At 44.7% G+C, this 23,428-nt stretch overlaps 1 protein-coding gene across 12 annotated transcripts in view; it reads left to right on the top strand.

Annotated features, from left to right (window-relative positions):
• gpr27 (G protein-coupled receptor 27) overlaps nucleotides 1–22,077 on the top strand; it is a 200,177-nt gene extending 178,100 nt beyond the window's left edge. For 6 of the 12 annotated variants that reach the window (XR_011357419.1, XR_011357418.1, XR_011357420.1 and 3 more), the window contains 2 exons: nucleotides 9,945–10,105; nucleotides 21,671–22,077. The gene's annotated coding sequence lies outside the window, so the exon portion shown is untranslated. Of the gene's footprint in view, nucleotides 1–9,944; nucleotides 10,106–11,414; nucleotides 11,562–21,670 lie in introns of all 12 variants that reach the window. The other 6 variants (XR_011357426.1, XR_011357424.1, XR_011357423.1 and 3 more) reach the window with 3 other exon arrangements.
• Nucleotides 22,078–23,428: the final 1,351 nt, after the last annotated feature.

Genomic DNA, 23,428 nt, shown 5'->3' with positions numbered 1-23,428 from the left:
AACCCCCCCCTATGGGCAGACAAGACACCCTAACCCCCCCCTTTGGGCAGACAAGACACCCTAAACCCCCCCTATGGGCAGACAAGACACCCTAAACCCCCTCCTATGGGCAGACAAGACACCCTAACCCCCACCCCTATGGGCAGACAAGACACCCTAACCCCCACCCCTATGGGCAGACAAGACACCCTAACCCCCACCCCTATGGGCAGACAAGACACCCTAACCCCACCCCTATGGGCAGACAAGACACCCTAACCCCCACCTATGGGCAGACAAGACACCCTAACCCCCACCCCTATGGGCAGACAAGACACCCTAACCCCCCCCTATGGGCAGACAAGACACCCTAACCCCCACCCCTATGGACAGACAAGACACCCTAACCCCCACCCCTATGGGCAGACAAGACACCCTAACCCCCACCCCTATGGGCAGACAAGACACCCTAACCCCCCCCTATGGGCAGACAAGACACCCTAACCCCCACCCCTATGGGTAGACAAGACACCCTAACCCCCACCCCTATGGGCAGACAAGACACCCTAACCTCCCCCCTATGGGCAGACAAGACACCCTAACCCCCACCCCTATGGACAGACAAGACACCCTAACCCCCACCCCTATGGGCAGACAAGACACCCTAACCCCCCCCTATGGGCAGACAAGACACCCTAACCCCCACCCCTATGGACAGACAAGACACCCTAACCCCCACCCCTATGGGCAGACAAGACACCCTAACCCCCACCCCTATGGGCAGACAAGACACCCTAACCCCCCCCATGGGCAGACAAGACACCCTAACCCCCACCCCTATGGGTAGACAAGACACCCTAACCCCCACCCCTATGGGCAGACAAGACACCCTAACCTCCCCCCTATGGGCAGACAAGACACCCTAACCCCCACCCCTATGGACAGACAAGACACCCTAACCCCCACCCCTATGGGCAGACAAGACACCCTAACCTCCCCCCTATGGGCAGACAAGACACCCTAACCCCCACCCCTATGGACAGACAAGACACCCTAACCCCCACCCCTATGGGCAGACAAGACACCCTAACCCCCCCCCCTATGGGCAGACAAGACACCCTAACCCCCACCCCTATGGGCAGACAAGACACCCTAACCCCCCCCCCTATGGGCAGACAAGACACCCTAACCCCCCCCCCTATGGGCAGACAAGACACCCTAACCCCCACCCCTATGGGCAGACAAGACACCCTAACCCCCCCCCCTATGGGCAGACAAGACACCCTAACCCCCCCCCCTATGGGCAGACAAGACACCCTAACCCCCCCCCCTATGGGCAGACAAGACACCCTAACCCCCCCCCCTATGGGCAGACAAGACACCCTAACCCCCACCCCTATGGGCAGACAAGACACCCTAACCCCATCCCCTATGGGCAGACAAGACACCCTAACCCCCCCCCCTATGGGCAGACAAGACACCCTAACCACCCTCATTTCAGCAGTGAATATTGATATTCTTTTTGTGTATTTATGGGTAAACAGAATACTTTTAATTCAGTTCTCACTCACTTTTCTGTGCAGCTTCTCCTAGGCAGGCCACCCAGCCCCAGTTTCCTGGGGTCCCCACTAGCAACCCATGGGTGTTGGCTGCTGTGGTCGGCCTTCTCTCCAGGGAAGTGAGTGGCGGCTCCAGAAAGCATGTGCCACCCAAGAGAATGTGGCCCACAAAGCTGTGGCCCCGCTTCCTGGTCAGCTGAGGCACCTCTGCGGGCTTTTTGAAGCTGGGCAAGTAGCTGACAACCTGCTCAGTAGCCATTGCGACAATGCCGAGTGGACAGTGGGGAATCCCTCCCTCGCTGATACCAGGGCCAGGCGTCTAAACCAGGCAGATGATAGGGATCCCTCCCTCCCTGACACAGAGCTACATGGTGATGATGATCACTGTCAGCATTACTCATCATTATCACACTAATTACAACTTTGCATACAAGACCTGGGGGATATTTTTGAACCAATTCTTGGGGGAAAAGAGTGAGTTTTATATGGCGTCAAATATGGCAATTACAATCATGAAATAATGTACTGTGATCAATTAAAAAAATCCAGATTCTAGAAACTTATTTTTCATTCCAAGTAACTGAACTGTTGCTTCATGACACTGATCACATGCTCATCCATATTCTGCGTGAATCCATGGCATGGGTGCACAAGTCCATCATTTGATCGGAGAGTGTGTGCAGATGGGGAAATTGCTTCACTGAGCACCTTCACTCTGTCCGCATCAGTGACAGGGCCCTCCCAGTAACCAACCACTTCAATTCCAAGCCCATTCCTATGCTCACATTTCTGTCCATGGCCTCATGTACTATTCTACCAAGATCACCCATCAATTGGAGGAACAACACTTGATTTTCCATCTAGGCATGAAGAGCAACTTCTCCGGTTTCTGCTAGCCTACTCTCTGTTCTCCCTTGGTCTTCTTTCCTCCAGCTCTCCACCCCCTTCCCTCTCCATTCACAGAACCATTCACAGAACCATTCACAGAACCATTCACAGAACCATTCACAGAACCATTCACAGAACCATTCACAGAACCATTCACAGAACCATCCATCATTCCCCCCCACTTGCTGGCGTGCCCTCCCTCCCTTATCCACCTATTACCTCCTGTGCCCCTCACCATCCTGTTTGGGTGCCTGCCAACTCTTTTTCATACCTTGATGAAGGGCTTAAATCTAAAAATTGGTTATGTATCTTTATCATTGGTACATAAAGTACTCAATTTGTCCAGCTGAGTTTCTCCAGTGTTGTGTTCTTAATTTGATTGGCAAGCCTTGTTAGTATGACAATATGGGTGTAAACAATAGGTACAATATACTAGCACAACAGTCAAAGAGAGATAAAGTTATATAGCACCAAAATAAGGCCTTCAGCCCATCATGCACTTACTAATCCTTTCCCTAGTTTACACTAATCTTCCTTGCCCACATTAAATACATATCCATTTATGCTTGTTTATTTGTGCCAGTTTAAATGTGTCTTCAAAGTAGTGCTTGTATTATATCCATAATTTCCTCTAGAAGAAAGTTCCAGGTTCCAATCATTTTCTGTGTCAATAAAACCTTAAACTCAAATCACCTCTCATCTGCAACCTACAACTCCTTTTTTTGTACCCTCATCATGGGAGAAAAATCCTGATTACTTTATCCATGTCTCTTATAATTTTATGTATCTTGATTAGGTCATCCCTCAGACTCCATCTCTCCATAGAGCACAAACTGAGCCTATCCATCACTCTCCATAACTGATGTCTTCCAATCTAGGCAACACACTGGTGAATCTTTACATGCACTCTCCAGCATACTTCTGACATATGCTAAGTGTGTTCCAACCACTGATTGGTAAAGTTACACTATAACACACTATTCTGTTCCATGACCTATGAAAGCAAGCATGTTATACGCTTTCTTCACCCTCTTGTCTTCCTGTATTACGACTTTCAGGGAACAGTGGACTGAACCTCAACCTCCCTCTATTCATCAACATTCTTGACCACTCCATCATGTATGGTATACTGTATGTGATAACCATCAAATTCAGTATTACTGTTTCTTTCAATGTTACTTCAAGACAGATCTGACCCCACTGAGCATCTACTGAACTGGATACTCAATAAGACACATCTCCACAAGGCTATTTTTGGAAAAAAATTAGTCCACTCAAAGAATACTATGCAACGAATGCTCATGCATTCCATCTCCTCCTGCCATGCAATCCAAAATTCCAGCTGCTCGTGTCCCTTTCAACTGCAGTAAAATCTCGTAAACTCTTATCCACTGGCTTTGCTTAAGTGACCCCATGGAATGAGCCTTCCAACTTTGCCAAATGAAAACACACGATTTCTCCACAATCAAATCAGCTCCAATACAACAAAATAGAACAGATTTGGTGGTGTTGGAGGAATTATTCTTGCTGTAATGATCTGTTCCTATACATTGTTTACTCATTCCTTTGCTTGGATGAATCTTGGTGGATTATTCCCCAATCAGTTTTGCATGAAGATTTACATCAGGGACCAATTTCACTGCATATATCCAGCATGAATGTCCAACACGTGCTATTATTATTAAATTTAATGAGCAGTGCAGCTTGTATAATAACATGATTCATGAACTAACTCACGAACCAATCAGTCCTCATGATGCCGAGTAAACGAACATTACAATGAAAATGTTGCAGCCTATTTTTGGAAATTTAATGCTTCATTAGAAAAATAGTGGTTTCTTAATTTAGTCTAGAAATTCCTAGTCCTTCTGATACACAAAGCAGAAGAATTATTCATGTAAACAATGGTATTATTCATTGGATGATTCACTTAGAATCCATAGAAAATTTAAATCGTGATATGCATTTTGGGATAGTATTTAATGCAGAAAGGATCAGTGTATCACCCCCAAGAGGTAAAATCTGATCTTTGCTTCTCTTGCTGTGGATTACATGTCACTTAATTAAAAACCTTCAATATCACTGAAAAGGTTAAGGTAAAAAGACAGGGTCACTTCACTTAAAAAGCAGACAAAAAGGGAGGTCATGCCTCAGCTTCCGTGGGGAGTTAAATAAAATGGAACATGCACGGATTAAATTTTCATACATCGTGTTCTCAGAATGAACCAAGGAAGCATATTTGGGTTTATTTTATTTTAGGTTGAACCTCAAATGCTACAATAAATGTATATCCTTTCTAAAGTCCTGTGGAATTGCAGTAATAACTGGCAGCCCTAATCTTGCAAGCAAAGCGCAGCTTGAAAATGGTCTACTGTCATCCAAATAATGTTGATTTTCTAGACCTAGATCGTAAAAAGGTATAACAAAATCTGATTGATCATAGTTCCTGTTATTTTCCATGAAACAAGCACAGTTTGAACTATTATAACTTCACTGCGCAAGTTGTAGAAATAAGGGAATTATTAAACCTTAAGATTTGGAAGTAAATTTTATCATTATGAAAGAAATCAATTTTCTATTGTTTCTTTAACCGATGGGCAGAGGAGTGGGGGAATTGAGCCCCTAAACACCTTCAATACATGTGCAACAGGCAACTTTCCACCCATGTTCAATAACAATATTTTGCTGTGGTTACATATTCCCATAGGTACTGTTGCATCACAGGTCGATAGGATAGGCTATGGCAGATATGGAGCAGGAGGATTAAGACAATGGGGGGGGGGGGGGTCATTTTACAGAAAGACAGAGTGAGAGAGGATGATCACAATGGAGGAAGTGTTTCACTGTTCCCCATAGTGCAACCTCATTGGCAACATGGTTAGCAGATTAGAGACATGTTACATCAAGATACAGGACACTAATAGGCTGCAACCTGGCCCAGGCATCAGGAATCTGATGTGATGGCTCACTGGAAAGTTATCCCATGCACACTGCCCTGGAGGAATCAGATGTGGGCTATGATTGGGATGCTCCCCTGATAAGTCTTGACTGATCCAATGGGCACACACTGAACTGGTGAGCACATTGTCAGATCTGACACACCAAATGGCAAAGTGAATGGAGTCCATATCTGTGTATTTCACAGAAAGCCCTGTGAAAACGATCATCTCCACCGTGGAAGCCATGCTCACTATTTTGCTGGAACTCATGGACAATCCAATCACACAGGGTCTGTTGATGTTAGGAAAACACTGAGCTGGATACTGCCATTAATATTTTGTTTAATTCTATGCCATCTTAAATTGATCCAGCCATAGGTCTGCCACTTAGAGGCTACTTTTAGATTATAAATAAACAATGATGTGTCACTGGGGAGCAGCTTAATGTCCTCATTGAGCAGATTCCACGAGAGCAGATTGCTGTTCTTAATCGAGTTACAAGCAGCTCTTGGTTATCCAGCACCCAGGAATGACACATCAGTCACTAGCTGGTCTTCAGTCCAGGGATAGATGCTGCACACAAACAGGTTGCTCTCACACAGCACCATCACTTCTGCAGCAGAATCAACATGCCCTTCAAGGTCCAATCATTTTAAATGGATAGATGTAGGATTTCTGCTTCATAGAAAGGCCAAGTTTGTGGCGTTCTCTTCCTCAGAAGGTTGTGGAGAATGGATCATTAGTAATCAAGGTTGAGGTACACCTACTCAAGTTGAAAGATCATGGAACTTACACAGAATAGGAGTCCAGCATAGTCCAGCATGAGAATATCAGTTTGAACGATGGTGCAAGCTTGAAGAGCGTGCTTCCTTTGGTTCTCTCACGAGCACTGCCCTTCATTATTAGCAGAACCCTGCTCAGACCGTGCTGAAAGCACAATAAGGAGAGTAGACACAATAAAGACTAGACACTTGTGGTATGAGTCTGTCAGCCAATTATGGTGGAGCAGGACCCGAGTGTAAGCCTCATTGTCTATGCAACCCCGAGAAGTGTATATTCACGACATTGATATGGTCTCCACAAGAACCACAATGGGCCTTAGATAGCATATTCACCTGTGCCTCACAGGCAGAGTGCTCCTGTTGGCCCTGCTCAGAAGTCTGAAGTGAACTAATGCAATCACCTAAAACTCGGTGAAATCAGAGTGTAACCATTAGGATACAGTGACACATTCTAACCTATGTCCATTAAAAGTCCAAAAATCTGGATGTCAGAAACCCAGACCAAGAATCTGGACCTTCAAACTTTTAAAAATGTTAGTGGGCTTTTGTGTGCGTGCATGCTCGAGTAAGCACCACAGATGCCAATAGCAACAAGTGACCACATTTAATCCAGATAATCTTATCACAAATTAATTCATTTGTATACTATTTTTCTTTTACAATGCTCATTTTTAAGCACAATTTCAAACATTTCACTCTGATTTTTATCGTATTGACTTTAAACTGCTCGTTTTGATCATTGAAGCACATTTTATTTGCTAATGAATAAATTATCAAAATTTAACCTGTTCATCTCTTCTTTATTCCTCCTTAAAGTTGAATTTAAAAGTACTGCCCATGAATCTGGAAAATCCAGACCAACCCAATCCCCAGGCAGTCCGTATTTTAAGACCTTTATTGTACACTATTGTTAGACAGAAAAATCATTAAGTATGAAGGCATTATTTTTATTTTATAAAATATTCTTAAGGCAATAGCACTGTTGTAAATAACTAAATTACTGCCAATAACTTGTTTAAAGTGCAAATATACAAAGCATTGTTATGGTAACTGCTGGCATTGTGATGTACCCACTCTCTCCTACAAAGTGAATAGAGTACTCACCTCAAGTAATGAAATGCACTCAAGTTGCAGTTTGGCAACATTCAGAATCACTCCTGACCAATGTTGCAAGGCCACAGGTCTTGATGGGGGTAAAAACTATCTGACAAAAACCTTCAGAAGTTTATCAGCTGATTTGCAATGTTCTTGCTGTGAGAGGATGGTATCTGTTGTATTTATCTATCACAGACATCTTAGTTTAGCTGCTTCATGGCAGTTTAAGTTACAAGATGATAGGTAGAGATCCATTCCCAAGAGCAGATTTGTAACTACTCACACCATGAAGATAATTACAGTAGCATGGATAACTTTTCAGCCAACCCACAAGCTGTTGGATTCCAAATACTAGAGTAACTTTATTTGGCCAAGAGGTACTATGTTGATTATGAGGATGTTACAATAATCTACCCCGGACAGCTGTGGTGATATGACCACCAGCTTACTGCAGGGGGTGATCTCTGTACCAGCAGGAAGACCATCTAAGCAGCTGACTCCACCTGGCTGGCTGTCAATCAGCCGACCAGAATATAAACCCGAGCCGGCCCCTCCTGAGCCAGTCACTCGGGGAGCCACCAAGGTTTGAATTGATGTTCAGACTTTTACTGGAATAAAGCCTGTTGTACAGCCTTTTCTAAGTTTGTGTGGTTTTCTGCTACCTCAGCACCCTACAATTTATTCCAGTAAAAATTTTTAAAGAGAGACCATGGAGAAGTCTCTGATAATCAAGAGCCTGGAGATCGACCCCAAAACCCGGATGTCCAGACACACTTCAAGATCTGGAGGCATGCAATTGAGGAGATTATCCCAACACAGGCTGAGGTGATCAACACCAACCAGAAACAGCAAGTTGGGCCCACAAGCTTTCCAGGCCATCAAGGACTGCACAGACTACAAACCTTCGATGGCCATCCTGGAGAGCATGTATAAGCCCCTGACAAATGTGGTCTACTCCCAGTACCTGCTCATCATCAAGTTCTAGCAGCCAGGTGACATAGCAGATGCCTATTTGGGGGTCCTGCATGAGCTAGCCTACCCATATCTGGCCGAGACTGGGTGACCAAAAGGGAAGTGGAGCGACTGATCCGGGACACCCGCGTGCGAGGGCTGAGCTCGAGGAGCACTCGACAGAAGCTGCTGGAGGAAAACATTGCCTCACTTACCAGGACAATGGAGGTATTCCACTCCCTGGAGGCTGCAGCTCATCATGCAGAGGCCTTTGATGCCCGACTCTCCAAGCCCCCAGAATGGCAGATGCAAACAACCGCTGTCACCGAAGGGCCCTATGTGGACGAGACGATTGCAGTTGCTGGTGCAGCTCACCCCTGTAAGTACTGCGGGTCCCGGTGTGGGCCAGTCAGGATATCCCACAAAGGCTGCCCAGCAAGGAACATGTATTGCTCCTGATGCGGGAAGAACGGCCACTTTGCCAAGGTGTGTATTTCCAGGCCTGTTGGGAGCACTGAGGCCCTCCGCGACCAACTGGGAGCCCTCCTGAATGCAGCCATGTGTGAGTACCAGGCAATGCCATTACTCGCTCCACCACTTCTGCCCTCATCGCTGACGTCACTTCTGGCCCAGCCACTGACCTGCACTGTGGCAGTGTGCTCACCATGGGCACCGCCACATGCAAGATGTCACTTCCAGCTTCACTGCCGGTTGGGTTGCGTGACCACAACAATGCCATGTTTATCCTCCGGGCTCCGCCATCTTGGGCCAGCCAGGTCCCAATTGCCTCAACATGTGCACCACATCGACAGGATGATGTGGTCAACATGGGTGCATACCCAATAACCCATCCGACGCACCCCATGCCCCAGAAGGAACCCACTGGCTGTTACTTGCCTCATCCTTCAGGGAGCAGCAACTTGGATCCCAAGATGGTTCTGGTGTCCACCACTTTAAAAAGGGACATTCCCCATGGACTCAGGCACTCAATGATGGACATTGTTGTCAATGGGGAAGGTAACAAAATGCCTGTTCAACAGTGTTGTATGGAGAGCTTCATGCATTCAAATGTGGCTCAGGCACTAAACTTCAAAATCTATCCCACAAACGTTTCCATCGCTTTCACTGCCCAGGACCACTCCATCGTGGCCCTCAGGTGCTGCTCAGTGAAATTGACAGTGGTGAAGGAACATACTAAGGGTTCAGGCTCCTGGTCATGCCCCAGCTCTGTGCCCCAGTCTTCTTAGGGTTGAACTTCTAGTGCCACCTCTAAACCTCACCTTTGACAGGCCCCTCCCCCCACAGCACAAAAACCAGTGACTGCCCCCAGTGCACCTGTGGCCTCTCCATACTACGGGTCATGCCTCCAGCCTTCAACAACCTTACGTCAGACTGCAAGCCCATAGCTGCTTTCATTAAGGCAGAAGTAAGGTGGCTTCTGGCGGAAGGGATCATAGAGCCCAACACCAGTCCCTGGAGAGCCCAAGTCCTAGTGGTAAAAGGGGATAGCAAACAGAGGATAGCAATAGATTATAGCCATACCATAAACAGGTATACCCCCTACCCTGAATAGCTGACATGGTCAATGAGATAGCCCGCTATAAGATCTTCGACAATTGACCTAAAGTCAATTACCATCAGCTCCCTTTTCAGTCTGGGTTAAGCATATACTGCCTTCAAGGCAGACAGACACCTCTACCAGTTCCGCATTGTCCCGTTTGGGGTCACTAATGGGGTCTCTGTTTTTCCAGTAGGAGATGGACCACATGGTAGACCAGCACAACCTAAGAGCAACCTTCCAGTACTTGGACAATGTCACCATCTGCGGCCATGATCAGCTAGATCACAATGACAATGTGGAGAGATTTCTCCGGACGGCTGAAGAGCTGAAACTTATTTGCAACAAAGAGAAGTGCGTGTTCAGCACCACCTGCCTTGCCATCCTAGGGTACATTGTGGAACATGGTGTCATTGGTCCTGACCTAGAACGCATGCACCCCCTAATGGATCTTCCCCTGCCCCTCACACTCAAGACCCTCCACAGGTGCCTTGGGCTTTTCTCCTACAACTCCTAGTGTGTCCCCCACTTTTTCTGGGACAAAGTCCACCCACTGCCCCTCCCCACTGATGCACAAACAGCTTTCACTAACATCAGGCAGGACATCACTGATGCCATGGATGAGGACGTCCCATTCCAGGTGGAGTGCAATGCCTCCAATGTTGCTCTCACGGCCACCCTCAACCAAGGGGGCCAATCCAGGGCCTTCTCCAGGACCCTCCATGGTTCTGAGCTCGGGCACTCCACCATTGAAAAGGAGGCCCAGGCGATCATGGAAGCGGTCTACCACTGGGATCATTACCTGGCAGGCAGGAGGTTCACCCTTCTCACCACCAACGTGCAGTGGCTTTCACGTTCAGCACCACCCATAAGGTCATAATCAAGAATGATAATATCTTGCACTGGAGAGATGAGCTGGCCATGTTCAACTACGACATCCAGTACAGACCAGGGAAGTTCAATGACTCGCTCAGTGCCCTGTCCCAGACCTGCGTCACTGTGCAATCTGATGAACTACAAATGCTGCACGACACTCTGTCACCTGGGCGTCATGTGTCTGAACCATTTCATCAAGTCCCAGAACCTCCCCATCACCAACTAAGAAGTCCAGACTGTGCCCGAGTCATGCAGGGTCCATGCAGAGTACAAACCGCACTTCTTCCACCCGCCACAGGCCCACGTTGTTGAGGCCACTCAGCCCTTAGAATAGCTTAGCATTGCCTTCAAGGGTCCTCTGCCTTCCACAAACAAGAAAGTCTACTTCCTCGCAGTCGTAGACGAATACTCCCGTTTCCCCTTCGCCATTCCCTTGCCCTGACACTGCCACCATTATCATGGCACTGACGCAGATCTTCACCATGTTCGGATACCCAGCATTCATTCAGTGATTGGGGGTCCAGCTTCATGAGTGAAGAGCTGCACCAATACCTGGTAGCATGAGGCATTGCGGCTAGTTGCACAAATAGCTACAACCCAAGGGGCAACATGCAGGTGGAGCGGGAAAACGGGGTGATCTGGAAGGCAGTCCTCCTGGCCCTGAGGTCCAAGGCTGGTCCACTGACTACTGGCAAGAGGCCCTCCCCAAGCCATTCCATGCCATTAAGTTGCTCTTGTGCACGGCTACTAATCCGACTTCTCACAAGCACCTTTTCTCATTTCCCAGGAAATCAGCGACTAGGGTCTCCCTCCCAGCTTGGCTCAAATCTGCAGGACCAGTGCTCCTCCACAAACACATGGGGGCCCAGAAGTCCGACCTGCTGGTCGAGCAGGTGCTCCTCCTCCACGCCATCCAGGACTATGCCTACGTCAGGTATCCCAGCGGCTGTGAGGACACCATCTTGACCAGGGATCTACCACCAGCAGGGGCCCCACACCACCAGCATCATGACTACCTGGCCCAACATCCCCACCAGGGGTCCCCTTGGCCCACCCAGGATTTGCAGGCCAACCTCCTCGCTCCGCCTGTCCAGAGAGACCTACTCCTAGCAGACCAGACCCACCTGGCCACCTCCCCCCGCCCCCCATCCCCACGGACAGACATACAAATAAACACAATGGTGTCCACACTGACACCCGCCATTGCTACGCCAGACTCAGCCAACCCAGAGACTCCAATGGCTGCCGGACCGCCTGAATCTGTAATAACCACCCCCCAGACTTTTACTCACCCCCAGACTTAATGTTAAGAAGGGGGTGAAACAACCACCAGCCTATTGTGGGGGTGGTCTCTGTATCTGCAGGAAGACCATTCAAGGGGCTGACTCCACCTGGCCGGCTGTCAATCAACTGACCTGTATAGATCACCCAAGGGGCTGACTCCACCTGGCCAGCTGTCAATCAGCTGACTTGAATATAAACCAGAGTCAGCCTTTCCTGAACCAGCCATATGGGGATCCACCAAAGCAATGACTTTTACTGGAATAAAGCCTGTTGTACAGTCTTTGAGTTTGTGCTGGTTTGCTGGTACCTCAGTGCACAACAGCAGACCATATCATCCTTTAGATATTCAAAAATATGCTTACATTGACCCACAGAACCACAAGACATAGGAGATTATTCTACCCATTGAGTTTGCCTTGCCATTCAATCATGAGCTGATTCATTTCCCACTCAGCCCCACTGCCTGGCCTCCTCCCCATCCCCTTTGATGCCCTAGCTCATCAAGAGCCTATCAATATCCCCCTTAAATACATCCAACAACTTGGCCTCCTCAATTGCCTATGGCTACAAATTCCACAGATCTGCTAACCTTTGGCTAAAGAAATTCTTCCGCATTTCTATATTAAGTGAATGCCCTTCAATCCTGAAGTTGTGTCCTCTCACCCTACTCTTTCTGAGCCTTTCAACATCTGTACATTTCAATGAGATCTCCACCCCCTCTTCTCCCCCCCCCCCCCCCCCCCATTCTCCTAAATTCCAATGAATACAGTCCAAGAACTATCAAACATTCCTTATGTGATCACTCTTTCCTTCCTGGAGTTATCCGTGTGATCCTTCTCTGAACACTCTCTAGTGCCATAACACAACAACATAAGAAATAGGAGCAGGAGTTGGCCATTTGACCAGTCAAGCCTGTTCTGCCATTCAATAAGATCATGGCTGATCGGATCATTGACTCAACTCCACTGACCTGCCTTTTCCCCATATCCCTTAATTCCTTTATTTAATGTAAAAATCTATAACTGAACTTTAAATATGTTTACTGAAGTCGCTTCAACTGCTTCCCTGGGCAGAGAATTCCACAGATTCACTACTTTCTGGGAAAAACAGTTTATCCCCCATCTCAGTCTTAAAGTTAGTTACCAGTTTTCATCCTAATTCCCTTTTCAAAAAGTGGTGTGACATTTGCTATCTTCCAATCTGCTGGGACCTGCCCAGAATCCAAAGAATTTTGGTAAATGACCACCAAGGCATCGTCTATAACTCCCACCATTTCCCTCAGTACCCTGGTTGCATCCCATCAGGATCAAGGGATTTGTCCACTTTCAATCCCATTAGTTTGCTCATCACTAGCTCTTTTGTGACAATTATTTTTAATCGAGGCCTTTACCTCCCTTTGTATCCCTATCACCACTCCTTGGCATGCTGGACACTTCTTCCAGTGTGAAGACTGACACAAAATATCTATTCAATCCCTCGACCATTTCCTCATTGCTTAATATCAATTTCCCTTTCTCATCATCCATGGGTCCTGTGTTGAACCTAGCCACCCTCTTCCATTTTATATATTTAAATTTTTTTGCTATCTGTTTTTATATTTTGTACTAATTTACCTTATAATCCTTCTTCCCTTTCCTTATTTCTTATTTAGTACATCTTTCATTAAGTGAGGTGCCCAAAACTGCTCACGATACTCCATGAGGTCTCACCAGTGCCTTATAGTCTTAACATCACATCTCTGCTCTTATATTCTATTCCTCTTGAAATGAATACCAGCATTGCATTTGCCTTCTTCAACTCCACCTGAAAGTTTACCTTCAAGCTATCCTTTACCAGGTCCCTTTCCATCCAGGAATTTTCAATTTTTTCTCCATTTAAAAAAAAATAGTCAGCCTGTTTTTTCCTTCTCCCAAAGTGCATCATTATATATATTCCAACATTGTATTTCTATTGCCACTTCTCTGTCCATTCTCCTTACCTGACTAAATCCTTCTGCAACCGTTTCCTCAACAGTACCTGCTCCTGCATCTAACTTTGTATCATCTGCAGACTTAGCCACAAAGCCATACATACCATTGTCTCTAAATCATTGATCACAAGGTAAAAAGAACCCTGTAGAACACTACTCGCAACTGGCAGCCACCCAGAATACAATCCCAGTATTTTGACTCAGTTTCCTGCCAATCCGCTAATGATCTACCCACGCTAGTATGTTTCCTGTTATACCATGGATTTTAATCTTGTTAAGTCCTTATGTCTTCCAAAGTACAAATGTGATGACAATCATTTCATTTAGATCATGGTCAACCTATAACATTTTATTTTGAAATTATTTTCTCTTCTTGGTCCTAGTTTAATTAGGTATTTCTTTTCTTTATGCCCTTCTAACTCCTCTTACTCTGGGTGCTCAGTGTCCTCCACTCCACCTACTTCCTTAAACTCTGCACATTGCCCTTTGGCCAGCTCTCTTCGTCTCTTCTTTCTCTGTTTGCTCAATCCATTTCTCTCCACAGATGCTGCTTGATCTAATGATTACCTCCACCATTTCTTTGTTTGGTCAAGCTTCTTCAAAGTTTCCCCCCCCTTTTTCTTGCATCTTATCTTTGTTTTTCTATTAGACATTCAGAATTTGGTCATCCTCCAAGTGAAGCATCTGAAAAATGTTCCCTGCAGAGGATCAATACTGGAAAAATGAAGGGTGGGTGGAAGGAGGAGCAGCCCAGGTTAACATGTAAGAGGCCATGAGTGAATACTGATGGGAGGATAGAACCCCCTCCTCCAGCTTTTTATTCAGCTTCTGCCTGATTTTCGATATTCCCGATGAAGGGCTCAGGCTTGAAACATCAACTGCCTTTGACTTCTTATGGATCTTTTTTTCTGCTGAATTTTTCCAGCACTTTTGTGCATTGCACAATTCATTCAAGTTCATTATATCTCATAAGAAATAGGAGCAGGAGTATGTCACCTGGCCCATTGAGCCAGCACCACCATTCAATAAGATCAGATGTGCACAATATATAGCTTTTTGCAAAGGATATACAGTAGCTAGAAATTAAAAAGTCTCAGAGTACATATCACTGTATTGTATCCAAATAATACTATTGATGTAACTGAATGAATTTGAACTACTGTAACAAACTAATAAGTAAGTTGGTACTGGTGGAGAAAAAAACATGCTGATGTCTGACTATTTTATACCAGAATCTAAATCAATTGTGATAGAGGACCAAGGAACAACAGAAGGAATTTAGTTTGGATTAGGATGAGATGTTGCATTTTGATAAGTCAAACTTGCACAGAAAATGGCAGAATGCTGGAGAATCTTATAGAACAGAGAGACTGAGGTGTAGACAATCTCTAAAAGCAGTGACAGAGGTGTAGATGTTTGACACATTTATTTTCAAGAGTTCAGGCATGATTTTACAACTGTACAGGCCATTGGGACCATACCAGAAGTATTTTGTGAAGTTCAGGTCACCATGCTATAGGAATGATGTCACTAAGCTGGAAAGGGTGCAGGAAAAATTTACAAGGTTGTGCTGGGACTGGAGGACTTAATTTTTTTTAATATATAGGTAGGCTGAGTCTCTTCCCTGGAGTGTTGGAAGCAGAAGGATGAGCTTTGAAGGGAATATAAAATCATGAGGTGTATAGAGAAGGTGAATGGTCACAATCTTTTTTCAGGGTAGGAGAGCCTAACACTAGATTGAAGTTGAGAGGGGAAAGATCTCTGGCTTAGCTGATGAGAATGATGCAAAATTTTCCCACAAGTTGAGTCAGATCGATGCAGAAGTTATATTGTGACATTCTGTTAGTTCATGACCAAGATCAAGAAATCAAGAGACTAAAGTTCATGATCAGCTTTGTCATCCATCTATTGCTCTTCCACCATTGCCTCACAATGATCTGAACCCACTGCCAACCAAACACATGTACAGAAACCACGCTCATCATCTATGAATACAACAAAACTCTCCTCCGCAAAGGACTCCAAAATAAAGTGACATGCCCTTGACTGTATTGTTCCAGCTGAGTTTGCAACGGCCTTTCTAACCAATTGCTGTCCCATTGCCCCTCCCTTTAAGTAGCAAACACTAGTGTTAAATAGTGCAGACTTGTTTTACATGAAAGTGACCCCTGCTGATGTGTGCAGTCAACCAACAGTGTGCTCATACATACTCACTATACACAGCAATCACATTAATTAGCAAGCAGTTCACAGTGGGCACCAGTGCTGGTAATAGAGCAAACAATTTTGTTTTATGATCCCTACTCCTTTTCATGCACTACTTACTTTATGCTCTTCAGTTTTAATGTTACTGTGCTCATCAACATCATAATATAAAGAACCAGAAACCTGGACACTTTCACATTTCAAGCACCCAGTAACAGCTCCAGTAGTGCCAGATCTGGCACAACACAGCACACCGTGGACTGGAGTTCTAGTGAGAAGTAATTTTATACAATAGATTCACAACTTGTTAGAACAACAAAAAATTACTAGGGAGATTATTGCCTTGCATATTTTGTAACTGATGAATCATTGAAATTGGGAACCCAAAAATGGCAGCAATAACTCGTAGTCCTTCTTGATGAGGACTTGCTCGTACAACCCATTCTGCAAGAAGCATCTTTTCATATTTATTAAGTGCATGCAATTTTTATTTTGCTTCACAAAAATGCTGCTACAATAGTATAGGTTTTCTATTACCGAACTGTAGAGCTGCCTTTCACTTACTGTCAACTTTGGGTTAATATAATCAAGGCCCTGCATTAGTCACGTGGCCTGAAATTTAGATTGATCAGGAAAGACAACAGCACAAGTCAACAAAAATGACACTGCATAACACTTATTTACCTCGACATATGCAACATGTGTGTAAGAGCATGAGGCTTTTGCAAGAGCAGATCACATCTTGAGACCATTACTGAAAGAGGAAGAGCGTGGGACTCGAGAGAGCTAGGAGTGTCAGGAGCCAGCTTGAGATGAATGCCTTTAAAAAGCAAGTGGAGGGCAAGTTAAGGGTTAAACAGAATGGTGATTTGGTGAGAGGAGTAATTAAAATAAGGAGCAATGACAAATAAAAAGAGTAGCTCAAGAGGAGTGGCCAGTGTGAGTGGTTCAGGGAAAGGGTGGTACTTGAGGCTTTGACGAGCAGAGGTGGAGGATGAGCTCAAATCCAATAAGATAAGATCTTTGAATTTAAAATCGGAAGATTTAATAGAGACAGCAACTAGGGCAGTGGAATGAATGCTCCAATTGTAGGATGTGGGAAATCTGGGACAGCACAAAGGTCCCTGATGACTACACCTGCAAGAGGTGATTCAATTGCAGCTCCTGGGAGAATGAGTTAGGCAACTGGAGCTATATGAATGCTGGATTATTTGGGAGGCAGATAGAGAGGAGCTTCAGGGAGACAGTCACCCCTAAAAGTCAGAAGACAGGTAACTAGGTGAATGTTAGAAGAGGAAAGGGAAGTAGGCAAACAGTGCAGAGCAACCTTGTGGACATACCCATCAACAACAAATGTACTGTTTTTGATACTGTTGGCAGGTACAATCTACCAGGGGCAAGCCATGGTGGTCATGTCTTGGGTGCAGAGGCGGACCCTTTGGTTCAGAAGGGGTGGGGGGGGGCGTTGAAGAGGAAAGCTATGGTAATTGGGGACTCATTGGTTAGGAGAGTGGATAGGAGGTTTTGTGAATGAAATTGAAGCTCCCAGATGGTATGTTGCCTCCCAGATGCCAGGGTCGGGGATATCTCTGATCGAGTTCACAGCATTCCAGAGGGGGAGGGTGAGCAGCCAGATGTTGTGGTCCACATGGGACCCAATGACAATAGATAGGGGTAGAGATGAGGTCCTGAAGAGGAACTATAGAGAGTTAGGAAAGAAGTTAAAAAGCAGGTACTCGAGGGTGGTAATCTTGGGATTGCTGCCTGTGCCATGTGCCAGAGAGGGTAGGGACAGGAAGTTGTTTCAGATGAAACAACTGAGTTGGGGCAGGGGTTCGGATTTATGGATCATTGGGATCTTTCTGGGGAATGTCTGACCAGTTCAAAAAGGACTTGCTGCACCTGAACATATCCTGGTGGCTATGTATGCTAGAGCTTTTAAACTAGTTTGACAGAGGGGTGGAAATTAGAATGTGAGTATAGAAGGAGAAAAGCAAGATGCTATGGGTTCTGAGTTGGTGAGGAAGGACAAAACATAAATGCGCCAATTAGAGAATTTGAAATGTGCCTATTTCAACACTAGGAGTATGAGGAATAAAGGGGTGAACTTAGGACCAGGATCAGTACATGGAACTATGATGTTCTGGTCATTACAGAGACTTGGCTGGAGGAAGGGCAGGATTAGCTGACGCAGGTACTGAGGTCTAGGCATTTTAAAAAGGAATAGGTAGGAGGTAGCAGAGTGGGGGAAAAATAGCATTATTGGTCAGGGTTAGTTTTACGGCTATGGAAAGGGAGGACACTGCAGAGGGAGTATCCACTGAGTCATTGTGGGTGGAAGTCAGAAATAGGAAGGGAGCTATCACTGTGCTGGGAATAGTCTATAGGTCCCCAAATAGCCCTCTGGACACAGAGGAGCAGATATGCAGGCAGATTTTGGAATGGTGCAGGAAATGCAGAGTTTTAGTTATGGGTGATTTCAACTTCCCAAATATTGACTAGAACCCACTGACTGCATGAGGGATGGACGAGGCTGAATTTGTTAGGTGTGTTCAAGAAGGATTCCTGTCACAGTATGTGGACTGGCTAATAAGAGGAGAGGCCATACTAGATCTAGTACAGGGTAATGTACCTGGTCAGGTGGAAGACCTCTCTGTGGGGGAGCATCTTGGTGAGAGTGATCAAAATTCCCTTAGCTTCATCATAGTTATGGAAAAGGATAAAAATAGACCAAATGGGAAGGTTGTAGTGGGCTGAGCAACTGCCCGGTTAAACTGGCCGAATCACCGCCTCAGTCAGTTGATACAAGATGGTGCAGCCTCCTTTCCCTTTTCAGGAGAAGCCCACAATTGGCAACACGCATTGCCCGGGCAATGTTGCTGGGCAGGCAGTGATTCCGCAACGCACTGACATCCCTCCCATAGATTAGCGCGCCCCAGACAGGAAGTGGGTCATCCCCTAAAAGCTGAACAAGAGATTCAAATAAAGTCAGTTACTGGTTCACCCTCGTGCTGTGTGGGCGTAATTCATTTCAATAGCACTGCCGTTGGCAGCTGCTACAAGGTGCTTAATTGGGGAAGGACTAATTACAAAGGAATGTGGCAGGAACTAGCGAGAGTAAATTGGAAACAGATGTTCAAGGGTGAAAGCATAAAAGCAAGGTTAGGAAGTTTAGGGACAACTTATGCTGGGTCGAGGATAGGTTTGTCCCACTGGGTCCAGGAAAAGATGGGAGAAAAGGGATCCATGGCTGACAAAACAGGTGAGGCAACTAGTCAAAACAAAAGGAAGCATATATTAGATATACGAAGCAAGAAACAGGAAGGGCTCATGAGAAGTATATGGTAGCCAGGAAGGAGCTTAAGAAAGGATAGGAGAGAGGTTGAAGGGGCTCAAGGCCTTGGCAAAGGACAACCCCAAGGCATTCTATGCATATGTGAGGAGGAAATATATGTCTGGAGGCAGAGGAAGTTAGGGAGATCTGAAATGGATACTTTGCTTCAGTATTCACAAAAGAAAAGGACCTTGATCACTGAGAGGTCAGAACAGGCTTGTGTGCTGGACAATGTGGAGATTAAAGAGAAGGTGTTGGATCTTCTTAAAAGCATCCAAATTGATAAGTTCTTGGTGCCAGATGCAATATACTCTGGGTTGTTGTGGAAAGTGAGAGAAGAGATGGCTAGGGCAGGAGCTATGACATTTGAGTCCTCTTTGGCTGCAGGGGAGGTGCCAGAGGATTGGAGAATGGCAAATGTAGCCTCCTTGTTTTATAGAAAAAGGTAATAAGGAGAATCCTGGGAATTATAGTCTTGCGTCAATGGTGTGCAAACTATTGGAGAGGATTCTTAAGGATAGGATCTATGAGCATTTGGAGAAGTACAATCTACTCAAGATAGGCAACATGGCTTTGTGAAGGGAAGGTTACTTACAAGCATAATTGATTTTTTTTTGAGGAGGTAACAAAAAGAAATTGATGGGGTTAGGACAGTAAATGTGGATATCTGTACGGGTATTAGTAAGGCATTTGACAAGATCCTCCATGAAAGTCATCCAGAAAGTTAAAAAACCATACCTCCCATGTTTTGAGGCATGGGATTAGTGGAACCTTGGATGTGTGGGTAAAAAAATTGTATTGCATGTCGAAAGCAGAGAGTAGGAGTGGATGGAAAATATTCTGCCTGGAGTTCGGTGACTAGTTCGGGATCTATTCTGAACTCCTGCATTGTGATTTTTATAAATCACCTGAATGAAGAAGCAGTAAGTTTATGGATGACACAAATATTGGAAGAGTTGTGGATGGTGCTGAAGGTTGCCAAAGATTACAAGAGGATTATAGATAGGATGCAGAGATGGAAGGAAAAGTGGCAGATGGAATTAAATCCAATTAAGTGTGAGGTGATGCATTTTAGAAGGACAAATCAGAAGGCTGAGTACAGGATTAATAGTTGGTTACTTAAAAGTGTGGATGAACAGAGGGACCTTGAGGTTCAAATCCATAGATCCCTCAAGGTCACCACACAGGTTGATAGGATTGTTAAGAAGGCCTATAGGATGCTGGGCTTCATTAAACAGGGGATTGAGTTCAGGTGTGGAGAGGACATGTTACAACTCTACACATCTCTGGTAACACCACACTTGAGAATTGTGTCCAGTTCTGGTCACCTCATTATAGAAAGGATGTGGAAGCTATGGAAAGGGTACAGAGGAGATTTACCAGGATGTTACCTGGATTGGAAAACAAGTCATATGAGGCAAGGTTAACAGAGCTGGGAGTTTTCTCTTTGGAGCATAGAGGGATGAGAGTAGACTTAATATAAGATTATGAGAGGTATAAATAGGGTGGACAGCCAGCACCTTTTCCCCCAGGGCAGGAATGGCAAACACCAGAGGACATCTGTACAGAGTGAACGGAGGAAAGTTTAAGGGAGACATCAGGGGTAAGTTTAAAAAAAAACCCACAGAATTGTGGGTGTCTAGAATGCTTTGTAGGGATCATGGTGGAGGCTGAAACATTAGGGGCATTTAAGAGACTCTTAGACAGACATGGATGGAGGAAAAGTGGAGAGATATGGGGTAGGGAATGTTTTGGGTTTTTTTTAAATAGAAAGGAATGTATGGGTTGACACATTGAGGTCTGAAGTGCTATAGTATTCTACATCCCATCACATTCATTTATTGTTAAGAATGTGTAATTTCTCAAGAAAGTTGCAGCTGATGGAATCTATCAGTGCTGACTGATGTCAAGGCTCCATCTCTTAAAGGAGAGGCACTAACTGAACCCAACCAGTGCTGATATGCACTTTGTAGAACACTGGTATAGGGACTAGGATGAGCACTCCATTTCATAGATGTCAACATGAAATTTTTTCTGGGTAGTGTTCAATAATGGTGTTAAATGAAGTACTCTTCCCCGTCCCAGTTACTCGTGCCAGAGGTAACAATGTGGGAGGTAGCCATAGAAATCAATGATGAGAAAGATGATCTGTATTAGCGCTGCTGTAATGAGCACGTACACCACAATCTAGCACCATTTCAAAAATGCTGAACAGAATATGGACCCTAACTTGTTTCCTTTGTTCTTGCAGGGTTCTTTGCATCTGATGACTGCATCAATAATCAAGGATTGGGGAAGGGATCGACTGAGCAATTCAGTTGATTGGGCTGCAAGTGCCCCATGTATGTGACTAATGGATTGAAGCTCACTATTATTGCCATCAGCTCCTATTTGCCATTGACTTGCACCATAGATCAATTACAATGCATTTCAAAACATGCACTACCTTGTATAATTCCCAAGGCACCCACTATAAACACGAATATTACAAAACTGATTTAGATAAATAAAACTTTCTTGTTTGAATTCTGCACTCAATCCTGCCATTCTGATGACTATTTTAAATTTGCTCACATTTCATCACTCTGGCATTTCTGTTGAAATCATTTTTTTTTTTTTTTACATTTTTTCCTGTCTAGAATATCACAAAGCTGTAGACTGTCAATTTTTAATAAATTGATTTTAAAGAACTGTAGTCAAATTGCTTCTAGCTTTCTTCTCAAGGGTTGGGTCATATGGATAATCATCTTCCACTATGATTATTGCATTTTAGAATACTCTTGGAAGATTATTTTTCAGGTGAAATTGAGGGACTAACACATTTTGATAAATTCAAATAATTAATTAATGGACATTAAGGTGAGACTTGGTCTTAATATTCAAATCTTTCAATATTTTTTAATGCTTGCCTGGCACAATTGGGGAGTGATTGTCATGGATGCAGATGGGATGTTTCCAATGATGGGAAAATCCAGAACCCGGGGCCATGGTTTGAGGATAATAGGCAAACCATTTAGGACCGAGATGAGGAGGAATTTCTTGACCCAGAGGGTGGTGAATCTGTGGAATTCATTGCCACAGAGGGCAGTAGAGGCAGGTTCATTAAATATATTTAAGAGGGAATTAGATCTATTTCTTCAGTATAAAGGTATTAAAGGTTACGGAGAGAAGGTGGGGACGGGGTACTGAACTTTAAGATCAGCCATGATCTCGTTGAATGGCGGAGCAGGCTCGAAGGGTCGAATGACCTACTCCTGCTCCTATCTTCTATGTTTCTATGGTTTCTCCATTGGAAATAGGAGGAAAGCTTGGTACTGAATTGTAAGTAAGGTACAAGCATTGTAACAAGACTTAACCATGTGCTATAGTAGCTTAGAGCAATAAGCCAACCTATGTTAAGACAGCACTTTCTTTTTCTATCTTTTAAAATCAACATTTCATAATATACGCAGCATAAAGAGGATAGAAATAACAATTAAAAATTAATATCCAAGTCTACATAGTATAAATATCATAGATAAATTCTAAAGTGGTTGAAAACCACTGTTTGAATCGTAACTAATTGACTCATTATGTGCATGGTTTCATAATTCCAAAGGAAATGGGCCAATGACAATTTTTCTCATGAAAAATATTTCAGTAACAATTGGGTCTAGAGCAGTGATTCTCAATCTTCCCACTCACATACCACCTTAAGCAATCCCTTACAAATCACAGAGCATTGATGGCATACAGATTAATTAAAGTGGTATGCGAGTGGAAAGAGAAAGGTTGAGAACCATTGGCTTGGAGTTTGTCAAATGTGTTCAGGAAAGTTTTCCAAATCAATATATAAAGGTACCAACTAGAGAGCGAGCAATACTGGATCTCTTATTAGGGAATGAGACAGGACAGGTGACAGAAGTATGTGTAGGGAAACATTATGTCCACTGATTATAATGCCATTAGCTTCACATTATGGAGGATAGGCCTGGGCCTCAGGTTGAGATTCCAAATTGGAGAAAGGCCA

The sequence above is a fragment of the Narcine bancroftii genome, chromosome 5, assembly GCF_036971445.1.
Source record: "Narcine bancroftii isolate sNarBan1 chromosome 5, sNarBan1.hap1, whole genome shotgun sequence".
NCBI lineage: Eukaryota > Metazoa > Chordata > Chondrichthyes > Torpediniformes > Narcinidae > Narcine > Narcine bancroftii.
The sequence above is the reverse complement of the archived record's forward strand: the minus strand, read 5'-3'. Positions and strand labels throughout refer to the sequence as shown.